Source organism: Oncorhynchus tshawytscha, linkage group LG26 (assembly GCF_018296145.1).
Source record: "Oncorhynchus tshawytscha isolate Ot180627B linkage group LG26, Otsh_v2.0, whole genome shotgun sequence".
Lineage (NCBI taxonomy): Eukaryota > Metazoa > Chordata > Actinopteri > Salmoniformes > Salmonidae > Oncorhynchus > Oncorhynchus tshawytscha.
This window is the reverse complement of record NC_056454.1, coordinates 37,911,566-37,937,454: the sequence shown is the minus strand read 5'-3', so window position 1 is coordinate 37,937,454 and position 25,889 is coordinate 37,911,566. Positions and strand designations below refer to the sequence as shown.

Sequence of the window (25,889 nt, the reverse complement as noted above, 5' to 3'; positions counted from 1 at the left end):
TCCACATCTGGAAAGCCAGTTTGATGAGGAGGTGTCATGAACTGCTCTCAACCTGTGCCAGTGGCGGGAATGGCCAGTCACACCACTCTGAACTATTCAAACTTCAAATCTGAAATTAACTTCTACATCACATCACCAGATAATAATGAAATAAGTCATGTCAATGAAGTGTATTATGAGGCTATAGCACAGTGGGGTAATACCTCACAAGCCCTTACTCAATACTCCAAGTACTATAAGCGCTTGTTTTTTTTAAATGCAAATTCTCTCTTGTACACCCCTCTCAGTTGGAGTTGCGATGGTCCTTGTACTAGCGTCCAACTCACAGAGAGAACGCAGTAACCAGCGCAGGTCGTTATGTGAGCGAGACACATCGAAGAGAGGAGATACCCTTCCAATGAGGTAGCCTGACGAATCAAGTAGAGCCCTCGAGTTTTGCGTGACATTTCGAACAAGTTGGAAAAAACATCAAAGGTAAGAATACAATTTAATTGATCTATTGGACGCTTCAATTGCACCCCTTGGTTGTATTTAAATATTTGCATATGGCTCTACAGAGCCTACTAGAATTTACAATAGTAATTCTATTTAAATTTAACTTTTAAAAGGAAATATAGAAATCACTTTCTAATCTTTAGCCTTTTATTTTGGAGTGAGTATCCTGTCCAGAAATTGTAATAGCTATAGATAAGGCATTAAACACACATTTGGTCAATTAATAAGGGATAGAATAGCCTATATTGAGCAGCGTTTTCCCATTTTACATCTAAACCATTTATCATAAGATTAATTTGAAGTTTCAGTTCACAAATGTTTTCACTTAGATATATCAGTATTTCTGGGTGCCTCTTATTTTGTCCATTTTACCATACCTTGAATAGAGGGCTCTGTTGGCGTCGTAGTTTGTTCCATAATATCGCATATTTATTCAGAGCAGTTAGCGGTTCTTTTATACCGCTTCAGCTTTACTTTCTAATCACGTTCCAGCCGAGGATCAGAGGCATTTCTGGGCTGCAGGAACCTACCGCCACATTTCCACTGTTACAAACTTGTGTTGTACTGTCCGTAATCAGGACCCGTGGGGTGAGGCTAGTTAGACAGATGTAGTTCCCACATAGTAGGCTACTGTCCAGATCAGCTTTTTGGTTGTCTTTTTCTTTATATTCTCTTTTGTCCTGTGATTAGACATGTCTGTTTCTTAAAGAAATTACAATAGTGGTGTCATAAAATAACATTGAAATGACTCATGCCGCTTGGAGAATAGACCTTGCACTGGTTGTCCCATTTTCTTTAGTATTGCGCAACGGTTATTGTAGGTGCCAGGTTGAATGTGGATGATAATATTCAATATTTATACTGTCATCCCGCTGACACCAGGTTGAATATCAATTTTACAGTTTACAGATTTTGCTATAAAGCTGAGATAGTAGTAGTCGTTTTCTCATAGAGAACAATAAATCAAAAGCGACCGCGAATAGCATTCCCTTATTCCCTTATTGCTACATGATGTGAAGTTGATTCATTATTAGGGTGTCGAAATGAAGAACAATAAACGAATACAATCAAAGGCCAAGTTATGAATAGCATTGATTCTGGTGGTAGGTGAAGTCTCTCCCCTTTACGCATCTCAGACACTTCTATTCTGTAAGCCATGTTCACCCTGTGGCCACATTGCGTAGAATAACATAGAATTACTTCAGTTATTACAACACAACTCAACATAGAAACGGTAAATAATCAAGACTAAGTTGAAACACCAACAGATTCCTTTATCAAGTTCAAGGCTCATTTCAAAATTGGTATTAAATGCCGTTTAGAATTGTACATTTTCAGAGAGCGGTAGAGGGCAGTGTTCGGCGACGCTGCACAGCTGCAGAACCTACCGGCAGGTGAGAGAGAAAGAGAGAGAGGCGGAGGAGAATAGACGACATTTAGAATGTGACTAAAATACTTTACCAACTGCATTAACCAGTAATATTTTATTTTACTATTATACTTTCGAATATTTTTTCTAAAGATAAAATATTCCTTGAGCCTGAAATACTGTTGGGAAAAAAAGTTGTTTTGTTGGGCTATATAGAGTGAAAACAACGAGAGGCTATCTGACAGCACCGAAATCAGAGGTTTATCGTTTACTCCCCATCGGTTTGTCTATGCAACCTCTGCCAACACATCTGTTTCTCTAAATGAATTGCAGCTGCGCTGTTGAATGTTGTTCAAGATATATGCATGTCAAATATATTTCAGCCCGTGAGCAGTTAGTTTATCAGTAGTCGGTCGGTACTCAGACATAAAAATACATGGATTGTAATTAGATATACATGTTCAGTAGGCCCATAGCAACCAATTAGTTGCTATATGCCTCCAATCTCATGATGACTGTTTAAATTAGGTTTGTTTTTCCACAATTTAAGCATGGTGTTTACGCACATCCGTGTCTGTACTCCACTGGTACCGGTCCTGGAATGCGCTTGGTTGTATCGCGTTTATTATTACGGTATTATTATTGACTTATTACTTACGTGTTTATATTATACCCTTGGATACTCACTTCCCCTGTCATTTTTTAAATTGTAGTCTACCTCAAGCACATGCATGTTGAGAATTTGTTTCTATCTTACACAGTCCTCTCGTCAACTTTTGTATAGACCGTGTGTCAGTCAGTAACAATACAAAGGGATTTTCCAGCCATTCACAATAGCATTGGGAAACTAATGGGACGCATACTGCTCTGCTGACAGCTTCTTTGTCAGTCCCACAGTGTTGCACGTGACATAACACTGCCTACTCTAAGATTGCTCACACTGCTTTTTTTCTGATATGATTCTAGCTAATCCTTGTTATTCAAACCTGGAGATGTTCACTGTGTCTTCCACCTGACACTCCTGTAATGAGACCAGGGTGATGTTTCCAGTCTCCAGTTGGCCCTGAGAAAACAAATAGTCTAATTTGATATGCACACCAAATGGCATACCAAATCTGGTCAAAAGTAGTGCACTATGAAGGGAATAGGTTGCCATTTGGGATGGAAGCTTGTTGGGATGGAAACTTGTTCAGCGTATTTACAACACCATGCCCTGAACAAATGTGCTGCCTACTCTATTAATATTCACACAAACCCCTACACGGAAGGACATTAATTCAAGTGCTGTCTTAGGTTCCCGAGTCCGTCCTTTCAAATATAAAAAAAGGTTTTCATATTTGATGAACTTATGAGTGCCCTTGACAGTTCTTGGTTGGTGGGGGTACTGAACAAAGATTCTCTTTGAGACTAATACACACCAAAGCCTTGTGGCCAGATGACTATAGTGGTGGTCTGTGTAACCATGGCGTCCACATATCTATCATTATATAGGGTGGAAGGGCGAAGTCAAAAGGCATCTGATATCAGCATAAATTATTTCTGTTTGTTAATAAGTCTGATGGGTGGAATAATGAGTCGATGGCCCTGATCAAAGTTTTAATAGTGCATATTTGTTAAGGCCTTGCTATATGGATTATTTCTGACGTTGGTGGTCAGCGCATCAATTGAGAGGGAACAACTGTGATAAAAGTTACTGCAGACAGATCGAGGAACTTGATTTGACCAACCGGCCGTCTGTAGATATTAGGCCTACCAGGATAGGAAAAAAGGAGACCGTGGATGCATCCGAAATGGCACCCTATTCCCTATTTAGTTCACTAGGTTTGACCAGAGCCTATGCATCTAAAATGGCACCCTATTCCCTATATAGTGCGCTACTTTTGACCAGAGCCCTATATCAGACACAGCCCATGCTCAATATAATCCTGACCTCTGGATGGTGGAGAAGAGAGAGTGTGTATGTCAGAGCCAGAGGAGATAACAGAGACTATACAGTGCAGTTTCTGGTCTGGTGTTCTGTACTTGAAGAGAGATAAAGTGCACGCAGAGGTGCTTTAAACGCGTTCAGAGACTTCCTCTGTTACTCCTATCACCTTTAGCACCATTTCATATGCATGCAACCACTTCATCTACAGCTGCCAGCTAATGTTGATGGGAGAATGTGATACGAAGAAAAATGTTGGGCCCACAATTAAATTACATTGATTGAACTACTTTCATAGGGTCTCTACATAATAATGTTATGCCAGGGTTATTTTTCCCAAATCATTACTGAATAGTCAAACATTGGTATTCCAGAGGCCTCCTGCCACAATACAGACAGATTCATAACAAGATTGCCCCTGAGTTGTTCTGTCAGCAATGAATCTTGACAATAATAAGCAGAGCTAGATAACACCTCAACTATTGACCTGTCACTTGGCACAGAGAAGTTGTTTACATATTCCACGCTTTTAGACTGGTGGAATTCTGAGTGGAGGACACCAGTGCTTTCAAAGCAACCTGCCAATGCCATGCTTTGACTTAAAGAAGCCCTCAGAACTGCTGTACGGCTGTCTGGATGTGACGTACCTCCTTCCCTTTCCAGTCTGTGAAGTTTGGTTTTGCATGTTGATCTTTGTTCAGGGCTGTGGACTGTTGGAGGCAAAGGGAAAGGACAGTGAGCTATCCTTTAAAAGTTGGACTCAGCTCATGTTGTAACTGGGTTGGTGCTCACCAGAACAGCCAGACTATGTAGCTCCCCACATGCCTTTTCAGAGAAAACATCTCTCTGGTGTGTTTGGTGGTATTTGTGTTGGATCCAAAGGTATGCGTGTGTGTGTGTGTTTGTGTGTGTGTGTGTGTGTGTGTTTGTGTGAGAGAGGGCGTGCATGAACACAAATGGCAAACAGTAAAGTAAATACATTGGAATAATAGCTGGAAGCACATTGACTTGTGAAGTCCCCTCCTTCACCTTGCTATCTATCTGGAGATAGCTGTTTGTATGTCACCTGGTGTTGATGATAGGTTCCCTCCCTGAGGGGATTGTCATGGGGCTATTTTCGAGTGAGAAGGACAGGTTAGTGTACCCGATACCTTGTGCTCTCACCTCTCTCTGCCTCAAAGCCATCTCTCTCTCTCCCCCCCCTCTCTCTCTCTCTCTCTCTCTCTCTCTCTCTCTCTCTCTCTCTCTCTCTCTCTCTCTCTCTCTCTCTCTCTCTCTCTCAGAAAACACCATCTATTTCTCCTGCTGCCAGTTGACAGGAATAATACTGGTGCCGTTGTGGACAGCCGAGCAGAGCCCTAGATCTTTCATGTGATGGGGAAAGGAACATAATGGAAAGGTCCTATTTAGCAGAGTGATAGCTGGGACCTGTTGCCTGTTTGATTCATTATTTCACTTGCCATTAAGGAGGTAAAAATAAAGGCTCCCGGGCTCCTGTTCTAGGATATTGTGTTTTTGTCATGTTGCCAGCAAAATACAGGGTACATTTCAGTCAATTACTTTTCTTAGGTTTCATGGGAATAAGGAAGTGAGTGTAGAGTGTTGAGTAGATGAAAAATTATTGTTAACACAAGACAATCTATACTAGAGAGAAAAGGAATAGCCTGCATGGCGTTTCTCTCTGAGTGGGGAGGTTGCTCGTACACAGAGTGAATGGATGTGAATGAATTATTCTATGAAATCTGACTGGACCCATTCAATCTCTCAGGACCTATGGTGGTCATTGTGTTTAAATACTGTGTGCTTGGCGTGGCCTTCAGAGTGTTTGTCTCTGTGTGTGTCCCAAATGTCACCCTATTCCCTATACAGTGCAGTCATTTTAACCAGAGCAAATAGTGCACTATATAGGGAATAGGGTTCCATTTGAGACACATGCTCTGTGTGTAACCTGGTCTCTGTTGTTCGCTGCACCAGCCAGCACCACCAGCCTGTGAAATCCGATATGGCCGCTACTATCTGAAACCGCTAATTAATACTTGATGCGAGTGAACGGGCTCACTTTGTCTTATTGTTGTTGATCTTGTTGTTGTTTTCCTCCTCCCCTCCTTAATGTTGTTGTTGTTGTTGTTATTTTCCTCCTCCTCTAATCCTTATTGTTGTTGTTCTTGGAGAAGGAAGAGAAGAAAATGGCTACTTATATTATTGTTGCTTGCACGAACACACACACACACATCTGTTTGTTTAGGTTTGTGTAGGTTTGTTTATAGTCTTGAAGGTACACTATAGTGTATATGCCATCCAAACATCAACTGACCATATATATTATGTATTGATGACATGCTTTTGTTGTTGGCCAACTCTCTATGAAATCCCTCAGCTTTTGTTATTACATTTCTGACCCCCCCCCCTGCTGTTAAAGGAGGGCCAGCTGTAGTTGTATGTGAAGCGGACGTGAAGGCTTTTCTGTCCCATCGCTCACAGCTCTGTCCAGCCCAACAAGGCTTCAGTGAGGAGCAGAAAGAAAGAGGGGTGAGGCAGGAAACACTCCCACAGTTGATTTGGCCATTGTGGGGGAGGAACACTTTTCTCATTGATGCCGTGGATACATATTGAAATGGTGAACCCCCCCCAAAAAGCTTTAGGAAGGGGCTCTTTGAGAGCAACAGGCGACCCAGAGGACTGTGGTAGGAGATGGGTGTTAGAGGCTTTGTGGTGATGGTGGAAACATTGTCCCTGCTCCAGTGATTTAATACCCCTGTATTCAAGAAGGAGCTCTTTCTGACTGTCCCTGTGTGTGACGGGCTGTGTGTGCGTGTAGGCCTCTGAGGCTGTCTCTCTCCTCTCCATAGTCCCTTTGAGGTTTCAGCCTTGAGGCCTTTAGCCCAGGGTCAATGTCTCGTAGGAACAGGTCCTTTGTGAAAGTGGAAATGTACTCTCACTCAATACAAAACCTATTCCTTTCCTTTTAGACTTGCCATAGGTACAGAAGCCTCTATCTTTGCCTAAGGCTTTGCTCCAACAGTGAATAGCTGTCCATTTGGTTGGGAAGGTATATTACTGGAGACTTGAGAAGTAAACTACCAGAATTTGTGTCTTTCAAGGATTTTATGTAATCTAGTGGCCTGATTTTCTGTTACTTACAAAAAGGACCTTAGATTCCGGTAACTTTGATAAATTACTGGTAGCTTTGGTATATTACCGGTAGCTTTGGTAAATTACCGGTAGCTTTGCGTCCTAGTTGTAGGATCTGGATTCTCAGCTTCTATATTTTGTGGAAGGAGGAGCATATACTATCCTTATCTGATTTTCATTTACAGTCGCTGGTAAGAAGCTGTTTTGCCCTCTTCCTTTTCTCAGTCCAATAACACAGGGTTTGTAATGTGTACAGGACAGAGGCATAGCCGCGGGATGTAGGGATGCTGAGGGTGCTGCAGCACACACTAAAAAATGATCATTAAAAATAATACATACTTTTTTTTCTCACAAAAGTAGTGCATTCGGCCTTTACTAGTCCTTTACTAGGCCTTTACTAGTCCTTTATTAGTGGACTGGTATAGAGGTCTTGTTACGGTTTTCTAGGTGTGAAGGAGAGTCGGACCAAACTGCAGCATGTAGATTGCGATCCATGTTTAATGAACAACGTACAACACGAATAAACACAAACACTACAAAACAAAGAACGTAACGAAAACCTAAACAGCCTATACTGGTGCAAACTAACATAGAGGACACTAAGGACAATCACCCACGACAAACTCAAAGAATATGGCTGCCTAAATATGGTTCCCAATCAGAGACAACGATAAACACCTGCCTCTGATTGAGAACCACTCCAGACAGCCATAGACTTTGCCAGATAACCCCACTAGCTACAATCCCAATACATACACACCAAAACCCCAAGACAAAACACACCACAATACAAAAACCCCATGCCACACCCTGGCCTGACCCAATACATGAAGAAAAACACAAAATACTTAGACCAAGGCGTGACAAACCCCCCTAAGGTGCGGACTCCCGAACGCACCTCAAAACAATAGGGAGGGTCCGGGTGGGCGTCTGTCCATGGTGGCGGCTCCGGCGCGGGACGTGGAACCCACTCAGTCAATGTCTTAGTCCCCTCTCCTCGCGTCCCTGGATAGTCCACCCTCGCCGCCGACCATGGCCTAGTAGTCCTCACCCAGAACCCCTCGGGACTGAAGGACAGCTCGGGACTGAGGCAGCTCGGGACTGAGGGGAAGCTCGGGAGTGAGAGAAAGCTCGGGAGTGAGAGAAAGCTCGGGAGTGAGAGAAAGCTCGGGAGTGAGAGAAAGCTCGGGAGTGAGAGGAAGCTCGGGAGTGAGAGGAAGCTCAGGAGTGAGAGGAAGCTCAGGAGTGAGAGGAAGCTCAGGAGTGAGAGGAAGCTCAGGCAGGTAGGTAGATCTACCAGATCCTGGCTGGCTGGTGGTTTCAGCAGATCCTGGCTGACTGGCAGATCCTGGCTGACTGGCAGATCCTGGCTGACTGGCGGATCCTGGCCGACTGGCAGTTCTGGCAGATCCCGGCTGACTGGCGGATCTGGAAGAGTCTGGTAGACTGGCAGATCTGGAAGAGTCTGGTAGACTGGCAGATCTGGAAGAGTCTGGCTGACTGGCAGATCTGGAAGAGTCTGGCTGACTGGCAGATCTGGAAGAGTCTGGCTGACTGGCAGATCTGGAAGAGTCTGGCTGACTGGATCTGGAAGAGTCTGGCTGACTGGCGGATCTGGAAGAGTCTGGCTGACTGGCGGATCTGGAAGAGTCTGGCTGACTGGCGGATCTGGAAGAGTCTGGCTGACTGGCGGATCTGGAAGAGTCTGGCTGACTGGCAGATCTGGAAGAGTCTGGCTGACTGGCAGATCCTGGCAGACTGAAAGATCTGGCTGCTCCATGCTGACTGGCGGCTCTGGCTGCTCCATGCTGACTGGCGGCTCTGGCTGCTCCATGTAGGCTGACAGCTCTGGCGGCTTCTTACAGACTGGCAGCTCTGGCGGCTCTGTGCAGACTGGCAGCTCCTTGCAGACTGGCAGCTCCTTGCAGACTGGCAGCTCCTTGCAGACTGGCAGCTCCGTGCAGACTGACAGCTCCGTGCAGACTGGCAGCTCCTTGCAGACTGGCAGCTCAGGCTGCTTCATGCAGACTGACAGCTCTGGCTGCTCCATGCAGACTGACATCTCTGGCTGCTCCATGCAGACTGACAACTCTGGCTGCTCCATGCAGACTGACAGCTCCTTGCAGACTGACAGCTCTGGCTGTTCCATGCTGACTGGCAGCTCTGGCTGCTCCATGCAGACTGACAGCTCTGGCTGCTCCATGCAGACTGACAGCTCTGGCTGCTCCATGCAGGCTGGCAGCTCTGGCTGCTCCATGCAGACTGACAGCTCCTTGCAGACTGACAGCTCTGGCTGCTCCATGCAGACTGGCAGCTCTGGCTGCTCCATGCAGACTGACATCTCTGGCTGCTCCATGCAGGCTGACATCTCTGGCTGCTCCATGCAGACTGACAGCTCTGGCTGCTCCATGCAGACTGACAGCTCTGGCTGCTCCATGCAGGCTGGCAGCTCTGGCTGCTCCATGCAGGCTGGCAGCTCTGGCTGCGCTGAACAGGCAGGAGACTCCAGCAGCGCTGTAGAGGAGGAAGGCTCTGGCAGCGCTGAACAGGCGGGAGACTCCGGCAGCACAGGAGAGGAGGAAGGCTCAGGCTGCGCTAAACAGGTGGGAGAATCCAGCAGCGCTGTAGAGGAGGAAGGCTCTGGCAGCGCTGGAGAGGCGAGGCGCACTGTAGGCCTGATGCGTGGTGCTGGTACTGGTGGTACTGAACCGAGGACACGCACAGGAAGCCTGGTGCGGGGAGCTGCTACCGGAGGGCTGGGGTGTGGAGGTGGTACTGGATAGACCGGACCGTGCAGGCGCACTGGAGCTCTTGAGCACCGAGCCTGCCCAACCTTACCTGACTCGATGCCCACTCTAGCCCGGCCGATACGAGGAGCTGGAATATACCGCACCGCACTGGGGACACCGTGCGCACCACTGCATAACACGGTGCCTGCCCGGTCTCTCTAGCCCCCCGGTAAGCACAGGGAGTTTGCGCAGGTCTCCTACCTGGCATGGCCATACTCCCTGTGAGCACCCCCCCCCAAGACATTTTTGGGGCTGACTCCCGGGCTTCCTTGCCAACCGTGTTCCCTCGTATCGCCGGCTCCTCTCTCCGGCTGCCTCTGCTCTCCTAAGTGCCTCCACCTGTTCCCATGGAAGGCGATCCCTTCCCGCCAGGATCTCCTCCCATGTGTAGCAACCCTTGCCATCCAATATATCGTCCCATGTCCAATCCTCATTGCGCCGCTGTTGCTGCCTTTGTTGCCTCTCCTGTGGCTCCTGCCTGTTGACATGCTGCTTGGTCTGTTTGTGGTGGGTGATTCTGTTACGGTTTTCTAGGTGTGAAGGAGAGTCGGACCAAACTGCAGCGTGTAGATTGCGATCCATGTTTAATGAACAACGTACAACACGAATAAACACAAACACTACAAAACAAAGAACGTAACGAAAACCGAAACAGCCTATACTGGTGCAAACTAACATAGAGGACACTAAGGACAATCACCCACGACAAACTCAAAGAATATGGCTGCCTAAATATGGTTCCCAATCAGAGACAACGATAAACACCTGCCTCTGATTGAGAACCACTCCAGACAGCCATAGACTTTGCCAGATAACCCCACTAGCTACAATCCCAATACATACACACCAAAACCCCAAGACAAAACACACCACAATACAAAAACCCCATGCCACACCCTGGCCTGACCCAATACATGAAGAAAAACACAAAATACTTAGACCAGGGCGTGACAGGTCTGTAGCGTGGGCACATTTTTTAAAAGTTGTATAATTAAGAGAAGTATCTTGCAGGATTCAGTAGTTGGAACTGTAAGAGTTCCATTGCCCTTTGCTCTGTGATGTCATTCTAATGGAATCCAGAAAGAACAAAACCCTGTCATCAAACATTTACATCAAAAGGTGCCAAGTTATGGCCAAATACCCAAAACATCCACATCAAATTCAATATTTTTCAAATCAAATCAAATCAAATCTTCTTGATCAAATAACATGGAAAACAACCACTTTTTGTGCAGTATTAAATTACCATCCTTGCAAACCACTTAATGTAAATGTACATTACTGTATAGTACATAGGCTGGTCATCTAGGTTTGTACCTGTAGACTTTCCATCAGCATGAAGAAAAACAATGACCAATACATTAATTGAGTACATTGAGACATCAAGTGGTTTGTGATGACGTGATGATGTGGCTCTGTTGGAGGAGCATGGCACTTACAACACTAGGGTTGTGGGTTCGATTCCCACAGGGAACTACTGCAAGTTGCTCTGGATAAGAATGTCTACTAAAACTTAAAAGGAATGAATAGACCATTTCAGTTCACACATAGAAATACAGTGCATTTGAAATTTATTCAGACCTCTGGACTTTTTCCACATTTTGTTACCTTACAGCCTTATTCTAAAATTGATTAAATAATAAAATGAATCAATCTACACACAATACCCCATAATGACAAAGCTAAAACATGTTTTTATAAATGTTAGCACATTTATTACAAATACATTTTAAGAAAACTCGAAATTGAACTCATGCGCATCCTGTTTCCATGGATCATCCTTGAGATGTTTATACAACTCGATTGGAGTCCACCTATGATAAATTCAATTGATTGGACATGATTTGGAAAGACACACACCTGTCTATAAGGTCCCACAGCTGCACGTCAGACGAAAAACCAAGCCATGAGGTCTAAGGAATTGTCCGTAGAGCTCCGAGACAGGATTGTGTTGAGAACTGGAGAAGGGTACCAAAAAATGTCTGCAGCATTGAAGGTCCCCAAGAACACTGTGGACTCCATCATTGTAAAATGGAAGAAGTTTGGAAACACCAAGACTCTTCCTAGAGCTGGCCGTACGGCCAAACTGAGCAATCGGGGAAGAAGGATCTTGGACAGGGAGAATCATCCCGTCAACCTCTAATAAATACACGGGACAAGACCGCAATAACAATACTCGGGACGAGACCCGTAATAACAATACACGGAACGAGACCCGTAATAACAATACACGGGACGAGACCCGTAATAACAATACACGGGACCCGTAATAACAATACACGGGACCCGTAATAACAATACACGGGACGAGACTGTAATAACAATACACGGGACCCGTAATAACAATACACGGGACCCGTAATAACAATACACGGGACGAGACCCGTAATAACAATACACGGGACGAGACCCGTAATAACAATACACGGGACGAGAACCGTAATAACAATACACGGGACGAGACCCGTAATAACAATACACGGGACGAGACCCGTAATAAAAATACAGGGGACAAGACCCATAATAACAATACACGGAACGAGAACCGTAATAACAATACACGGGACCCGTAATAACAATACACAGGACGAGACCATAATAACATTACACGGGACGAGACCCGTAATAACAACACACGGGATGAGATGAGACCCGTAATAACAATATATGGAACGAGACGAGACCCGTAATAACAATACACGGAACGAGACAAGACCCGTAATAACAATACACGGGAGGAGACCCGTAATAACAATACACGGAACGAGAACCGTAATAACAATACCCGGGACGAGACCCGTAATAACAATACACGGGACGAGACCCGTAATAACAATAGACGGGACCCGTAATAACAATACACGGGACGAGACCCGTAATAACAATACACGGGACCCGTAATAACAATACACGGGACGAGACCCGTAATAACAATACACGGGACCCGTAATAACAATACACGGGACCCGTAATAACAATACACGGGACGAGACTGTAATAACAATACACGGGACCCGTAATAACAATACACGGGACCCGTAATAACAATACACGGGACGAGACCCGTAATAACAATACACGGGACGAGACCCGTAATAACAATACACGGGACGAGAACCGTAATAACAATACACGGGACGAGACCCGTAATAACAATACACGGAACGAGAACCGTAATAACAATACACGGGACGAGACCCGTAATAACAATACAGGGACGAGACCCGTAATAAAAATACAGGGGACGAGACCCATAATAACAATACACGGAACGAGAACCGTAATAACAATACACGGGACCCGTAATAACAATACACGGAACGGGACCTGTAACATCAATACACGGAACGAGACCGTAATAACAATACACGGGACGAGACCCGTAATAACAATACACGGGACGAGACGAGACCCGTAATAACAATACACGGAACGAGACGAGACCCGTAATAACAATACACGGAACGAGACGAGACCCGTAATAACAATACACGGAACGAGACGAGACCCGTAATAACAATACACGGAACGAGACGAGACCCGTAATAACAATACACGGAACGAGACGAGACCCGTAATAACAATACACGGAACGAGACGAGACCCGTAATAACAATACACGGAACGAGACGAGACCAGTAATCACAATACACGGGACGAGACGAGACGAGACCCGTAATAACAATACACGGAACAAGACGAGACCCGTAAATAACAATACACGGGCGAGACAAGACCCGTAATAACAATACACGGAACGAGACGAGACCCGTAATAACAATACACGGGACGAGACGAGACCCGTAATAAAAATACACGGGACAAGACCGCAATAACAATACTCGGGGCCGAGACCCGTAATAACAATACACGGAACGAGACCCGTAATAACAATACACGGGACGAGACCCGTAATAACAATACACGGGACCCGTAATAACAATACACGGGACCCGTAATAACAATACACGGGACGAGACTGTAATAACAATACACGGGACCCGTAATAACAATACACGGGACCCGTAATAACAATACACGGGGCGAGACCCGTAATAACAATACACGGGACGAGAACCGTAATAACAATACACGGGACGAGACCCGTAATAACAATACACGGGACGAGACCCGTAATAAAAATACAGGGGACAAGACCCATAATAACAATACACGGAACGAGAACCGTAATAACAATACACGGGACCCGTAATAACAATACACAGGACGAGACCGTAATAACATTACACGGGACGAGACCCGTAATAACAACACACGGGATGAGACGAGACCCGTAATAACAATATATGGAACGAGACGAGACCCGTAATAACAATACACGGAACGAGACGAGACCCGTAATAACAATACACGGGAGGAGACCCGTAATAACAATACACGGAACGAGAACCGTAATAACAATACCCGGGACGAGACCCGTAATAACAATACACGGGACGAGACCCGTAATAACAATAGACGGGACCCGTAATAACAATACACGGGACACGTAATAACAATATACGGGACGAGACCCGTAATAACAATACACGGGACGAGACCGTAATAACAATACACGGGAGGAGACCCGTAATAACAATACACAGGACGGGACCCGTAATAACAATACACGGGACGGGACCCGTAATAACAATTGCACACTAACACGGTAACACGCAAGCCGATACAACAGAGCACTGGTTCTCACAAGACCAACGGACATGTAACAATAATCAACAAGAACAATGGGGGAACAGAGTGCACATATACAGTATACCCATACTAATCAGGTGGAATGGGAACCAGGTGTGCGTAATGAGACAAGACAGTCATGATCCAGTTCATTGACACCTAGAAGGCCCGTGACGTAGGCCTCCGGAGCTGATGAACGGAATGAGCAACAGTGCCAGGGGAATCCGTGACACCAACCAAAGCCACTCCTCAGTAAAAGTCACAATGACAGCCCGCTTGGAGTTTTCCAAAAGGCACCTAAAGAACTCTCAGACCATGAGAAACAAGATTCTCTTGTTTGTTGAAACCAAGATTGAAATCTTTGGCCTGAATGCCAAGCGTTACATCTGGAGGAAACATGGCACCATCTCTACGGTGAGGCATGTTGTTGGCAGCATCATGCTGTGGGGATGTTTTTCAGTGGTAGGGACTGGGAGACTGACAGAGCTTGAGAGGATCTGTAGAGAAGAATTGGAGAAAAAAAATACAGATTGTGCCAAGCTTTTAGCGTCATACCCATAAAGACTTGAGGCTGTAATCGCTGCCGAAGGTACTTCAACAAAGTGATAATATATTGATAATTATCAGACTCAAGTTACTCATGCTGGTAAACACTCAAACAGTTTTTTTTTGCAAAAGTAGTGCACTGGGTCTTTACTAGTCCTGTATTAGCAGATCGATAGACGTCTGTAGTATCGGTGCGAGCAAATCGCAGCACTCCCACCCCCAAACTACTTCCCGCGTCTATGAACAGAGCCGTTAGCTACAGCCACTCCACACTTAATCACCGATTTGTCCATTAACTCTCTGTGATTAGCTGTTTCCAGTGGGACATTTAATAGTCTCATTAGTGTTAGTGCTGACTGTCATGTAGTCCTCCCGGTTGCCTAGCTAGAGAGCAGCATGTGTGTGTGTCTGTGTGTGGCTTGATAGAGCAGCCAGAGCCAGTGACATATGATGGCTAATTTAGCCCAGTAACATCCTCTCCCCTTGTCAGAAGCTCTTCAACGCAATCAAATAATTTACAGTAAGAAGTCTGTGTCCCAAATGGCACCATATTCCCTACATAGTGCACTACTTTTGACCGGATCCATATGGACTCTTGTCAAAAGTAGTGCACTATGTAGGGATTATGGTGCCATTTGGCAGGCATCCTAAGCATCCATCCTCTTCCCTCCGGCATCTTCTGTTCTTCCCTCCCTCTTCGTCTTTATGTTCTCATGTGCATAGCGCTGTATCTCATCATCACATTCAAATAGAGCATCTTAAAAGTGTCTGAGAGTCACACTGTGGGCCTAATGATATTGCTCAGCTACATGTGATGGGAGAATCACATACTCAGTTCGGTGTTGATTAGAAACGTTACAAAAGGCCAGGTTAAATTCATCTTTGAGCTGCAGGCAGATTGAGCTGCAGGCAGAATCAGAGTTTGACATTGAAACCATGGATAAATGTACCACCTTGGGTTTGAGTGACAGTTATGGTAGTTGTGAAACTTGAATGGATGGACAACCGGTCCCTAGGGGATGCTGTGTTTGGGTCCCATCCTATGTGTTGTGATAATTGCGTTATTTTGCTCTATAACCTGTTAGTTCATATGCCTTGACACCGTGATATACAGTGGCAGAATAAATTCAACCAGACCTTTGTTTCATCATAAAACCAAAGAGCAACATCTGTCCGGTGAAGTCCACAAAATATATTGTATGTAACAAACAGTTACATAACCTACAGCACGGTCAAGGAACTTAATATTTCTGACATTTTTGGACTACTAAACAACTATTGATTTAGAGTTACCTCAAGTTGCAAAGAAAACAGGCGCTGTCGCCACTATTCCAGCACCATTTCAACATTTCAACATCATCTAATCACCTACAGTATGCTTAGTCTAACACAGTGACAACTAAAAAATACCAAAAACAATTTAGTCGGCTCAACGTTAGTGTCACGACAGGTTGGAACGACAGGGCCCTCATCGACCACTACCGATGCAGCCTGCATGAGGATGTCCGCCGGGAGTTGGCCTGCAGGGATGTCACCATCACCTTTGACCAGCTGGTGGATCTGTCCATTCGGTTGGATAACCTGCTGGTCTCCCGCGGACGTCCAGAGAGGGCTCTGTTGGTTCCATCTTCCAGCACCCCCGCTCCGGTGCCTATGAAGCTGGGAGGGGCTGCGCTCAGGGAGGCCGGAGGAGGGGCCTTCACGTGCACCATCTGTGGCTGCAGAGGGCACACTGCTGGTCGGTGCCGGGTTGGTGCCTCTGGGAGTCGAGGCAGTAGGCAGGGCTCTCTGGCGTCACCCCAGGTGAATTTGCACCACTCTCATCCAGAGCCCTCTGTTGTCCACCTGTTTGTGCATGTTTTTTCCCCTGAGTTTTCCCCGCATTCCCAGGATAAGGCGCTCGTCGATTCAGGCGCGGCTGGAAATTTTAGCGACAGAGCATTCGCCCTTAGTTTAGGAATCCCCATTGTTCCTGTGGTTAGACCCTTGCCGTTACACGCTCTGGATAGTCGACCATTATGGTCCCGGTTAATTAGGGGAGCCACCATCTCCCTGGGCATGGTGACGCAGGGGGGTCACGAGGGGAGAATCAGTCTCTTCCTCATTGACTCTCCTGCGTTTCCCATGGCGTGCCCTGGTTAGCTTGTCATGACCCCACTATTTCATGGCAACAGAGGGCTCTCACGGGGTGGTCGCGAGAGTGCTCAGGGAGGTGTATAGGGGTTTCCGTTGGTGCTACCACGGTGGAAAGTCCAGACCAGGACTCCACCGTGCTCATCCCCCCTGAATATGCCGATTTGGCTTTCGCCTTCTCCAAAAAGAAGGAGACTCAATTACCACCCCATCGACGGGGGGATTGTGTGATAAATCTCCTGATAGACGCCGCACTTCCCCGGAGTCATGTGTATCCCCTGTTGCAAGCGGAGATGGCAGCAATGGAGACATATGTCTCTGAATACCTGCGTCGGGTACATTGGGTCCTCCACTTCACCCGCCTCCTCAAGTTTATTTTTTGTGAAGAAGAAGGAGGGAGGTCTGCGCCCGTGTATTGACTATCGAGGTCTAATTCAAATCACGGTGAGGTACAGTTACCTGCTACCTCTCATCGCCACGGCGATTGAGTCAATGCACGGGGCGTGCTTCTTCACTAAACTGGATCTCAGGAGCGCTTACAACCTGGTGCGTATCCGGGAGGATTTCACCCCGAGACTAATGGGCAGGTGGAGTGAGTGAACCAGGATGTGGGCAGGTTTCTGCGGTTTTATTGCCAGGACCGGCCGGGGGAGTGGGTGGCGTTCATGCCCTGGGCAGAGATGGTGCAGAACTCGCTCCGCCATTCCTCCACAAACCTCTCCCCTTTTCCGTGCTTATAGGGGTACCAGCCAGTTCTGGCACCGTGGCATCAGAGTCAGACCGAGGCTCCTGCGGTGGACGAATGGTTCAGGCGTGCGGATGAGATATGGGAGGCCGCCCATGCTCACTTCCAGCGGGCCGTGCGGCGCCAAACAAACAGTGCGGACCGGGGGACCGAGTCTGGCTCTCGACCCGAAACTTGCCCCTCCACCTGCCCTGCCGGAAGCTGTGTCCGCGGTTTGTGGGGCCATTTAAAGTCCTGAAGAGTGTGAACGAGGTGTGTTACAGGTTACAGCTTCCTCCCGATTACCGAATTAAACCCTAGTTCCATGTGTCTCTCCTCAGGCCGGTGGTGGCTGGTCCGCTCCAGGAGTCTGAGGTACGGGAGTCTGGACATTGAGGGGGTCCCGGCGTACTCCGTTCGGTCCATCCTGGATTCGAGGCGTCGGGCGAGGGGCCTTCAATACCTTGTGGAGCTGGAGGGGTACGGTCTGGAGGAAAGGTGCGGGGTTCCGGTGGAGGACGTGTTGGACCTTTCAATGCTGCGGGAGTTCCACCGTCTCCGGCCGGATCGCCCTGTGCCTCGCCCTCCGGGTCGTCCCCGAGGCCGGTGTCGGCATGCTGCTGGAGCCGCGCGTCAAGGGTGGGGGGTGTACTGTCACGACTTCCGCCGAAGTAGGCTCCTCTCCTTGTTCGGGCGGCGTTCGGCGGTCGACTTCACCGGTCTTCTAGCCATCGCCGCTCCACTTGTCATTGTTCCATTTGTTTTGACTTGTTTCCCCGCACACCTGGTTTACATTCCCTAATCACACTACATATATATTCCCTCATGTCTTTGTGTGGAATTGTTTTGTTACAGGTTTTTTGTTGCGCGCCAGGCTGGTTTTTCCCCGGGTACCGTGTTGAACCCGAGTGTCTTTAATTGTTTAACTTTTGCATTATTGTGACTGTTGTCGCGCTTTCCACTTTGCAATTTGGCTGGAGGTTTTTGACGCAGTTGCGTCCCTCTGTTATTACTTCTGCCAATTAAAGTGTGCACCTGATCACAACTCTCCGCTCTCCTGCACCTGACTTCTTACCAGTAGCGCTCCACCTGACAGTAAGCTAAATACAGTATGATGTGGCTGTCCATGCTACTGATTTCTGTGTGTGTGTGTGTGCATGCAATCAGAAAACACATGTTGACTCACCCTACTTGTAGAGAAAAGCCAATACCACCCTCCTCTTTCATGTTCATGCCTGAACGGTCTATGACTCTGTCATACAGTACACACTTTTAGTTTTTGTTGTCCTAGGCCACCTGGCTAAAATACTTGCTCGCTAGCCTAACTTCCTTTCATGGGCAATGACGTGCCAGGCCAAGTAGTTAACATTAGCCAGCCAACTACATCTAGCTACATGTTGAACTTCCCGCTCTCCAGGGGCACAATGTATGAATGTATGGTTTGCTCAGAATCAGCATTATAATCATTGGCCAGTACAAAGATTTAAGTAAAACCACAAGTCCAAATCACTATCTGTTACACCCTGACCATAGTTTGCTTTGTATGTTTCTATGTTTTGTTTGGTCAGGGTGTGATCTGAGTGGGCATTCTATGTTACATGTCTAGTTTGTCTATTTCTATGTTTGGCCTGATATGGTTCTCAATCAGAGGCAGGTGTTAGTCATAGTCTCTGATTGGGAACCATATTTAGGTAGCCTGTTTGGTGTTGGGTTTTGTGGGTGATTGTTCCTGTCTCTGTGTTTGCACCAGATAGGGCTGTTTTGGTTTTTCACATTTCTTGTTTTGTTAGTCTATTCATGTATAGTTTCTTTATTAAAGAACCATGAATAATAACCATGCTGCGTTTTGGTCCGCTTCTCCTTCAACTCAAGTGTTGCACTATCTCCATCCATGGCTAATTTAGGAAAGGGTGGATTTTAGTCAATTACATCTGGCTTCTAATGTGATGTGATTGGTTTGAAGCCAAATCCAAACTGGCTTTCCATGACACTTTTTTATGGTGCGCCATGACCATTCACAGCTGAGCTCACTCAGTTTCACTCAACGCTGATTGGCTATTATTATTTTAAATAATAATAATAAAGGGAGGCCAAATGCTCACTGGCTTCCCTTGCATTCAATGCTATGGGTGGCAACAATGTCATACTCTTTTTGACAGCATAGATGGGCTACACATACAGAGACAGAGGGGCGGGGTTTTCTTTGCTTGGATTCTTTCTCTGGTGAGATAGATTCAGCCTCTTACGAATGGAAGGAAATGTATGAAACACAGAGAGACAACAGAAACATGATGTTATTTCGTGGCATCCATGATCATCCATGATCAAAAGCTGTTTTTCTGAGCTGATGAATCTGTTCGCATCTTGAAAGGTTTCCATTATGCTGTGTAGACTAATAAGACCTTGTAGTGGGTTGAAAGCAATTGGTACAGGTACATCATGAAAAATTAATGAATCATTCAATTTGGATTAATTTGTTTTTTAAACAAACCCTGTAACACATTTTAGTCAAAGCTTTCAACATGTTTATTTAATGTCTTCTGTAATCTCTTTTTTGTTTCAAATTTCAAAGCAATTGCTTTCATTCAAGTCAACAACTAAGCTTCTTTTCTCCACATCCTTCACTTTCCCTTTATGTCTCTGGCTAACGTGTGACACAATCTCTTCTCACTCTCTGTGGACCCCTACAGTAATTGATGGATATTGATATTAAATTCTCATAGAAATGGAAAAGGGTGCAATACCCTATAGAGGTCACGTAGCCTATGCACACTTGTCTGGAGTGTATTTCACATTTCAGAGACCATGGTCATGTGAGCCCTCTTGCTGTGAAATGGGATATTCGTTATGGTTCTAACCTAAGGGCCCTGCCATAGGATTGCACTATAAAGAGGATAGGGTGGAATTTGGGCCTAATATAGACGAACCAACTACACTCAGCAGCCAGACGTTGAGGGGAATTATTCTCTTGTCTCTTGATGACCTTATGTTTGGCAGTTGAGAGGAATCCATTGGTCTGATGCCAAAATACCCAAGTTATCCTCCACGCTTGCTGAATAGTTTCTATTCATGTCCCCTACAGTAAGACCCCAGAGTCTCTTATCAGGGCTCGGTGTACCTAGATACCAAGCAGTGCTCTGGCTATGGCGAGCGGATGTACAGATGTAGGATCTTAATTTGAGCCAGTTCATTACAGCAGGAAAATGATCCTGCAGCAACAGGAAATGTGAATTATTGTGTGAATTATGATTAAAGGAAATATTTGTAGGGGTTGATACAAATCTGAAATGTGAAAATGGAAATGACAAACTTTAGAAATGTTTTTAAACCTCAAATACACTACAAGTTTAAAATGTCCTGCATTGCAGGAAAGTTCTCCTGCAACAGGGTGATCATATTAAGATCCTACATCTGTACCGCGGGTACATTGACAGTTCAGTGGCCAGACACAATGGGTGACATTTCCACAGCACAAAACACAGAGGAAAGATATCGGCCTTTTTCAGACCAGACAGTATCAGTTCAAATCCACAGCACCGACTCAGTACTGCATGGCACTTTAAAATCTGTTTTGACGTTAGCCCTGCTTTACCTGCGTTTTCAAAACAGGGACGTAGTTAGTGTGTTTCATGGCTTGTATAGTTGAGAAGTGTCTCAAGTCCTCAGGCCTCAGACAATACAGTTCTGGGAGGCAATGGTTTCATCCAGACTAAAGAAGGGAGCACAAGTGGTTCTGAATGTTTTCTTGAGAGTTAAACACTATGAAAGTGCAAGACAGCATAAAGCATCATGCATCAATTAAAGACAGGTGTACTTTGTATGTCGAACCAAACTACCTCTTTGCCTATCGCTGGCTTGACGATAAGTAGTTTTGTGCTGGGGAAGCGAGGCCCGTCCCAAGCACCCCCAGACAGAAGAGAGGGTGACAGTGATTAATGTCCAGTGTGTATGTCTCGTCAGAACCAGCATGCTGGAAATACCATGTCATCCTAGACATTCTGTTTCTATAGCCTCCATTACCTCCTACAGAGGAACTCACAGTTCAGTAACTGAACATTTTGTTTATACATTGTTTATAACCAACTTGATAAATTATCTTGCTAAAAGTAAAAAGACACTTGTTTTACGGACAATTTCGAGCCACACTGAATTTGTGCAACACTGGAAAGAAAGATTCACCTGCTGTCTTTGACAAACCTCTCCCAGTCGTTCCTCCTAGCCATGCCGTTGATTATGACCCCCCATCCTTTCTTGTCTTTTCATTTTCCATCCTGAGACGTCATAAGCGGTGGCCAGTCAATTCTGAGTCACGAGCTGCGATACGGCACAATGCAGTGGTTAGCGTGCAGCCCATTAATGAGGCAAACGACTCTGATAAAAGACTTCAGACAAGATGTCTGCGTCACACAATTAAGGACCAACCTCTGTTTCCAGTCCCAATTTTCTCCTATGATTTCAGGAACACTTTACAGAACTATCTATCTGGGGAATATGGTTCCGGGTTTGAGGAATATTTTCAGTGTAGGTACCTTTCCATAATCATAGTCTGCGTCCAAAATGGCACCCTATTTGGGATACAACCACTACATCAATTGGAGAAACCATTAACGAGGATCCCCTATGCACTTCCTGTAACTGTAACTAATCCTCTTAACACAGGGATTAGTCTGACCTCAGCTTCATGTTAATGTAAAGGAAACCTCAAAGCTGGGTTAGTAGCACCTGTTTCCCTTTCATCTTCTGACTGTGGCCCACTTTGCTGGAAGCTGAAATTACAGGAACATTTAAATCCCTTTGAGGGTCCGGGGTCTTCAATTGGGTTTTCCACTTCTCTCCCTCGTCCTCAATAATGCTCCTTCTCATTCATCCCTGTAGAAAAGAGCCACTGTTGAGCTGGTGGTGTGTGTGTATGTGTATGTGTATGTGTGTGTGTGTGTGTTTGTGTGCATGTGTTTGTGTGTGTGTATGTGTGTGTGTGTGTATGTGTGTGTGCGTGTGTTTGTGTGTGTGTATGGGTGTGTGTGTGTGTGTTTGTGTGTGTGTATGGGTGTGTGTATGTGTGCGTGTGTTTGTGTGTCTGTGTGTGTGTGTGTGTGTGTGTGTGTGTTTGTGTGTGTGTGCGTGTGTGTGTGTATGGGTGTGTGTGTGTGTGGGTGTGGGTGTGTGTGTGTGTGTGTGTGTGTATGGGTGTGTGTGTGTGTATGGGTGTGTGTATGTGTGTGTGTGTGTGTGTATGGGTGTGTGTATATATGTGTGTGTGTTTGTGTGTGTGTGTGTGTGTGTGTGTGTACCTGTTTTTTCTCCACTCCTCCTTTTCCTCCAGCCCTCGCTGGCTGACTCAGTAGTGGGACCATGAGAGAGGAGGTCACAGTGCCCTCGATGGCTGACTCAGTAGTGGGACCATGATAGAGGAGGTCACAGTGCCCTCGCTGGCTGACTTAGTAGTGGGACCATGAGAGAGGAGGTCACAGTGCCCTCGATGGCTGACTCAGTAGTGGGACCATGAGAGAGAAGGTCACAGTGCCCTCGCTGGCTGACTCAGTAGTGGGACCATGAGAGAGAAAGTCACAGTGCCCTCGCTGGCTGACTCAGTAGTGGGACCACGAGAGAGGAGGTCACAGTGCCCTCGCTGGCTGACTCAGTAGTGGGACCATGAGAGAGAAGATCACAGTGCCCTCGCTGGCTGACTCAGTAGTGGGACCATGAGAGAGGAGGTCACAGTGCCCTCGATGGCTGACTCAGTAGTGGGACCATGAGAGAGGAGGTCACAGTGCCCTCGCTGGCTGACTCAGTAGTGGGGCCATGCTCAATACATACACTACAAGCTGCTGCACCCACCCACACTGAGAAAGGAGGTCACAGGAAGGCTGTCATTACTCCTGGCCAAACCTGCCATTGACCCTGACCTCCAGGGTCACACATCCAGGCCCACCTCTCCTCTGCCTTGCTGTGTAAGGGGCCAGGAGCCAGGGCAACCCTTGCTCTGCATCCATACTGGGGAGACCGGGGGAGACTGGGGTGGCGAGCTAGAGACAGACAGACACACCTCCCTGACCCTGGGAGGGAACACAACACTCCCACCCTTCAGAGTGTAAATCAGGATGGGTTAAATGTTTGATGTCTCAAAGTAAATATGTCTGCTTTCAGACCTCCCCTGCTCACAGCGGAGTGCTCTGCCTTGGCTTGGACAAGGGCCCCATTGAAGGCTTCCCAAGAGGAGGGTGTTTACAGTGTTGGAGGTTTAAGGGGAGCAGGGTGAGGGCATGTAGAGGTGGGTTGGAGGTGGATGATAGGGATTTACTTGCCTGTTTGCCAACACACATTGGAGAAAATTGGAGCAGAAATGTCCTCCTGCTGAGGCCTATTGAATCTCCTGTTTAAGGACTGGGGAGAGTGACTCTGACTGCTTATTGAATGGTCCACTGAGTTGGATATGTATTCACAAAACAACAAGACTGTATGATGATACTGAATTTTCATGTTGTACAGTTGTGGCCAAAGGTTTTGAGAGTGACACAAATATTAACTTTCACAAAGTCTGCTGCCTCAGTTTGTATGATGGAAATGTGCATATACTCCAGAATGTTTTAAGGGTGATCAGATGAATTGCAATTAATTGCAGACGGAATTCCCCCCAAAATTTCCACTGTATTTTAGCCCTGCCACAAAAGGACCAGCTCACATCATGTCAGTAATTCTTTCGTTAACCAAGATGTGAGTGTTGACGAGAACAAGGCTGGAGATCACTCTGTCATGCTGATTGAGTTTGAATAACAGACTGGAAGCTTCAAAAGGAGGGTGGTGCTTGGAATCATTGTTCTTCCTCTGTCAAGCATGGTTACCTGCAAGGAAACATGTGCCGTCATCATTGATTTGCACAAAAAGGGCTTCACAGGAAAGGATATTCCTGCCAGTAAGATTGCACCTAAATCAACCATTTATCAGATCATCAAGAACTTCAAGGAGAGTGGTTCAATTGTTGTGAAGAAGGCTTCAGGGCACCCAAGAAAGTCCAGCAAGCGGCAGAACCGTCTCCTAAAGTTGATTCAGCTGCGGGATTGGGGCACCACCAGTACAAAGCTTGCTCAGGAATGGCAGCAGGCAGGTGTGAGTGCATCTGCATGCACAGTGAGGCAAAGACTTTTGGAGGATGGCCTGGTGTCAAGAAGGGCACCAAAGAAGCCACTTCTCTCCAAGATAAACATCAGGGACAGACTGATATTCTGCAAAAGGTACAGGGACTGGACTGCTGAGGACTGAGGTAAAGTCATTTTCTCTGATGAATCCCCTTTCTGATTGTTTGGGGCATCTGGAAAAGAACTTGTCCGGAGAAGACAAGGTGAGCGCTACCATCGGTCCTGTGTCATTCCAACAGTAAGGCATCCTGAGACCATTCATGTGTGGGGTTGCTTCTCAGCCAAGGGAGTGGGCTCACTCACAATTTTGCCTAAGAACACAGCCATGAATAAAGAATGGTACCGAGACATCCTCCGAGAGCAACTTCTCCCAACCATCCAGGAACAGTTTGTTGATGAACAATGCCTTTTCCAGCATGATGGCGCCCCTTGCCATAAGGCAAAAGTGATAACTAAGAACAAAACATATTTTGGGTCCATTGCCAGGTATCTCCCCAGACTATTCCCATTGAGAACTTGTGGTCAATCCTCAAGAGCCTGGTGAACAAACAAAAGCTCACAAATTCTGACAAACTCCAAGCATTGATTATGCAAGAATGGGCTGCATCAGTCAGGATGTGGTCCAGAAGTTAATTGACAGCATGTTAGGGCGGATTGCAGAGGTCTTGAAAAAAAAGGGTCAACACTGCAAATATTGACTCTTTGCATCAACTTCATATAATTGTCAATAAAAGCATTTGACGCTTATGAAATGCTTATAATTATACTTCAGTATTCCATAGTAACATCTGACAAAAATATCTAAAGACACTGATTCAACAATCTTTGTGGAAATTCATATTTGTGTCATTGTCAAAACTTTTGGCCACGACTGTATGTGTATGGATGTCTCAGAACAACCTGATGTGTGTCATGTTCAAACCGTTGACCAGAGGTGTACTGTATGTGA

The 25,889-nt window shown here is 46.1% G+C and overlaps 1 protein-coding gene across 6 annotated transcripts in view; it reads left to right on the top strand.

The window, feature by feature from the left end:
* The first annotated feature begins 313 nt into the window (after positions 1 to 313).
* LOC112224859 (semaphorin-5B) overlaps positions 314 to 25,889 on the top strand; it is a 289,959-nt gene continuing 264,383 nt past the window's right edge. For 3 of the 6 annotated variants that reach the window (XM_042306582.1, XM_042306580.1, XM_042306579.1), the window contains exon 1: positions 314 to 474. The gene's annotated coding sequence lies outside the window, so the exon portion shown is untranslated. Of the gene's footprint in view, positions 475 to 5,071; positions 5,259 to 25,889 lie in introns of all 6 variants that reach the window. The other 3 variants (XM_042306581.1, XM_042306577.1, XM_042306578.1) reach the window with 2 other exon arrangements.